This window comes from Aplysia californica, unplaced genomic scaffold (assembly GCF_000002075.1).
Source record: "Aplysia californica isolate F4 #8 unplaced genomic scaffold, AplCal3.0 scaffold00649, whole genome shotgun sequence".
Classification (NCBI taxonomy): domain Eukaryota; kingdom Metazoa; phylum Mollusca; class Gastropoda; order Aplysiida; family Aplysiidae; genus Aplysia; species Aplysia californica.
In genome coordinates this window covers 235658-240657 of record NW_004797919.1, presented here as the reverse complement: position 1 = coordinate 240657, position 5000 = coordinate 235658, and positions in this window count along the sequence as shown.

Genomic DNA, 5000 nt, shown 5'->3' with positions numbered 1-5000 from the left:
CAATACCAACACTTCCCCGGCCCCCCTCACCCCCTCAGATATATGAGTTCGTCATCAAGTTAAATCAGGATGAGCCATAGGGGAAAAAATCCAGAGTTTTTCAGCCTTTAGGTGTAGGAATGCAATGAAGCTCTTGATAAAGCAAATTCAGTCAAACAAATGATGAATACATGTACTGGTATTTTTAAAATCGAGTTAAACTTTCCCTTGTGACATTTCAACAGGAAACTGTATTTTTCTTTCATATGTTCACTTTTTTTTTAAAGTATACTAAATTATAAGTAGTGTTTTCTTATGTCGGTATTAAACTTTGGTTTATATTGATTTTAAGAACTAAAGTAGACCATATACAGCACTTAAACTAAAACTCCTTATATTGCTGTTTTAAGTAAATCTAATTTTGGACATTAATAAAACAACTGTGACAACTCTGGACTCACTAAAGATTTAAAAAAGTGAACTTAAATATTGTTTTGTAGCCTAGTCAATTGTTTTTCTACTCAGTGTAGTGATAACTGAAACAAAAACCTTTACTTAGGTGTTTTTGGACAACATTCAATAAAACAAAACAATAAAAGGTACACTGTTTCAGTTTGATAAAGTAATTTCCTGCCCATTGTGAAAAAGATCTAGCTGCTAGTCAACCTTAACTCCACATGGCCCAGAACCTTACTGATGGCTCTTTATGTTTAAAAAAACAACCCGGAGTGACTATTTGTGTCTATAAGACATATTATGCACTAAAAATAGATGATGTAATTTTTAAAAAACAGACATCACTGAACTGCCTGACAGAACCAGTAAGATGTTAAACCAGAAAGGGACAAGAGGTTTCACATGCTTGCACCTTTAAGAGAATCGATTTGAATCAAAACATAACGTTAGAATCAAATAAAACACGTAAGACTAAGAGCAGAGACACGCCCACTCAAATGTAAACAAACTTTTTAGCCACATTAAAAATGGCCGCCAATAAACTCAAATGTGTCCGTGTCATGTAACCTCGTACGGACTCTAGTTTAAAAGGGGGTAACTCTATGTGTTGGGCTGTTGTTTTGTTTTTGTTTTTGTTGGTTTGGATTGTTTTTTGGTTGTTGTTTTTTGGAGGGGGTACATTTCCAAGTGTTTGTTTGTTTGTTTGTTTGTTTGTTTGTTTGTTTGTTTGTTTGTTTGTTTGTTTGTTTGATTGTTTATTTTGGGGGAACATATCGAGTCAAAAAAAGACATCAACTCAAAAACGTGCACCGCTAGAGAAGAACTACGTTGACCCTAGAAAGAACTGAAGGACAAAAGAGAAGTAGGACCGACCAGTGACGCTCTCAAAGCACGTACATTTATTTCCCTGTGGGGGGTAAAGTTAAGTACTCACAAAGATCAAAATGATTTCGCCATCTGGAATTATTCAAAAAGTATACGCATGACTGGCGAATCGACTCCCTTTTCATGCGACTTGCTGACAGGACAAAGACATTTTTAACCGCAATTGGGCCCACCCCTTTAAAAAAAACCAATGGAACTGTTTCAAGTATTTCACGCTCGAAAAAACGCACGGAGATAATGTATTTTCTTAAAATTCATTCTCAATCGACTCACTTTAAGAGCGTGGAAACCAAATATCGATAAGCATTCAAACCGTTTCTGCATGTTAATTTTTACTATCCTATAATAGTCAGTGGTTACGCTCTCGTGCCTTTTATGTGCACCCGCCATTAGATGCTGTACTGTATTTTTCCACGTTTCTCCTTCATTTGCATACTGAAACTGTGCGGATTGTCAAGAGCTCGTTTGTTGCGGAAGTTGACAAGAAAAAGTACTTGTGCACAGAGACAACGTCTTAAGTAGAATCTACTCTTGTCCGACAAGTCGGGTTTGAGACATTTGACAAGAGTACAATATGTTCTCGATTTTTTTTCCAACAGTACACGGCCCGTTTTATTCACGACAAAAGAAGGCATGCTTTATTCACAACAGAACATAGAATCCTTTATTTACAACAGTACACAGAATGCTTTTTTCACGGAAGTACATAAAATGCTTTTTTAGTTTTAGTTAGAGTTTTACGGCATTTGCAATACAATAAATTCATATCAGTGCCGAAGATTAGAGGTGTTACAAGGGAGTAACAAAAACAAGAAAAGAAGGAGGGGGGATAAAGACGATAGATGTTTGATAGGAATGAAGAAGCAAACCACACCAGAGCACCCGTCAACCACCCACTTAGAATGCTCTATTTACAACAGTACATAGAAAGCTTTATTCTCGACAGTACATAGGATACTTTATGTACATAGAATGCTTTACTCTCGACAGTACATTGAATGCTTTATTTATAACAGTACATAGAATGCTTTATTCACGACAGTACATTGAATGCTTTATTTATAACAGTACATAGAATGCTTTATTCACGACAGTAGATGGCGTGCTTTATTCGACTGCGCTTCTGCTTAAATTCCCCATAGATCTACTATCACCTTGCAAGTCAAATCTTTCTTTAGGTAAAACACGTAATATGTCTGAACTGTTCGAGAAGTCAGCGTTTTGAGAACCACACACACTCACAGACTCCTCCCCAGGGGGGCTCGTGGTCTAGAGGTTACGGTGTTCGCCTTTCATTCAATAGGTTCCAGGTTCGAAAACTGACAGCAACAAAAATGTTCATCTCTTAAATTTTCTCCTTTCCCCTTCTTTCCAGCTCTCTGTCGTCTGCTTTCGTCTCCGCTTTCTGCTTCCACCCCCCCCCTCTCCATTTGCCCCCTCCTCTGGGGTTCTGACTCTTTCTGCAGCCTTATATTCTGCAACTTCTATTCCTTGGCTCTTTCTTACTGCTGTATTTCGGCCACCACACCCCAGGTCTTGAGGTAGGTAAGATCTAGCACCTATCCTTCTCGGACATGGGCAAAAAATCTCGGAGGTCCCGTGTGCAATTTGCGCTCGTTAGAATCCCTTGGTGGTCCAAAATCGATAAGAGTAGGCATCGCCCCCTCCCAGGCAAAGTTCAAATTTAATTTCAATCAAACTAAAATGTTTAATGTGTCCCGGGTGCTCATATGACCTAATGCAGTTGCAAGCGCTGTAAAACACTTACCAAAACAAAACAAACACTCCACCACCACCACCCCCCAAACACACACATACACACACACACACGCACACACACACGCACACACACACGCACACACACACTCACAAAAACAAACTCACACACACTCACAGGCATGCTAACACATACACTCGCATGCTCAGAAACACACACACACACACACACACGCACACACACACACACACACACACACACACAAAACAAAACAAAACAAAACAAAACCATGACTTGCCCACTCGTTATTTTTCAAATAAAGACAGGAAATGCAATAACGAAACACAATAAAACCATACTGTAGACTGTAGGATGCCACTTGATGTCTTTATTCGCATAAAATCGGCATCTCTAGTGGCCCCAGGTAAGTATTTTGATATGGACGAGTATGTAATGACGCCTACGACAAACCGATTATGTTTTCAAAATGCGTTTACGTACAATCCCCACATTAATCGGTGACGTTAGTTTCTTTCGTGGGGTCGCGTGTATTTTTCGCAGTAATGATGATGTGCTCATCTCGTATTCACATGCGATGAGACATCAGCCATTTTCTAGGATAGCAAAGAGGGGCACACGCCTATTAAGAATTGGTCAGTGATTCCAAACCAAAACTGTCAATCCCGTCTTTAACCTTCAAACGTCAGACATTTTAATTGTCATTTATTTTTTAAAGAGTGCAGTGGAGTAACGATTTCGTCCAAGTTGAAGAAATGTCATAAGAGTATTAACCCGTAGATATCTGCTGTTTCGTTCACACGTGTTTGCCATATTGAATAAAGATATACAGTCATTCATAATCCAAGTTTTCTCTAGGTCAGATTATCCTAACTGACGTCTTTCTCCGATAGGACAAGGCTAAATAAAACGAAGCTGATTTTTTCAAATTAACTAATTTTATTTCGTCCGTCAATGTCGACGATGTCCGTTGCTTTTTCACCAGAAAATGAAGGATTCTGGCAATGAGACCTGGAAGAGAAGAGTTTGTCATATTATTTTAGGCATTTAAATGAAAGCTTCTTTCCAATTTTTGGATGTGCTCAACTTGTGGGCTTCTCTCTTAGCTTCGGCATTTCTGTTTCGTGAAGTGTCGTGTTGTTTGACTCCTTCTGTGATTGCTGCTCTCCATCTGGGCCTGTCAGGAACTAGGCTCTCCCATGTCGAGAGAACGGTGTTGAAGAGAGACAGTTTCAGGATGCCTTCGTGACCCCTTTTGTTGTGCCAACTTCACGTTTCCCTGCGGACAGCTCGGAGTAGAAAACTGCCTTTAACTCACTTGAGCCTATTCCCGTGTATTTACAGGGCGCCCGCCAGCCCGGAGGCCTAATCCCGTGTATTTACTTCGTGTTTCCTTTACAAGCGGCGACCTAACAGTTGACCCACTTGTTTCGTTTCGTTTAAAATTTGGTGAAGTTATGTGCTATAGTTTTTGAGAAGTGACGGACTAAGTCAGTCACCCCCACACTGCGGTAGATGATTTTTATCAAAAATTGCGCGCAAAAAAATTGCGTAACCTCCAGACATTGCCATTTCAAAATATTGATAAAATAAAAACTATTCAGACAAATTAGATGCAGTTTTCTTTTTCTGTGAAAGCCTTTCTTTCTTTCTCTCGAAGCATTATAAAAGTGTGATAACTTTCACTGTCGTTTGTGGTTAACACTTCAATATAACCCAAAAGTGTCAGGCTGCAATTGTTGTTGGTGAAAAATAGCTCAGGCTCAAGTGGGTTAAGATTCTGAAACCAGGCACTCTTATGACAAGGCTATACTTTGACATCGTATAAATATTTAACGTTAATGGCACCGTCAGTAGCCTTAATACAGCGAAACCTTAATAGGGTATTAAGAGAATCTTCTCTTCTCACACACTGAAAGCAATGGAATGTGATTGTAAGGGGGGG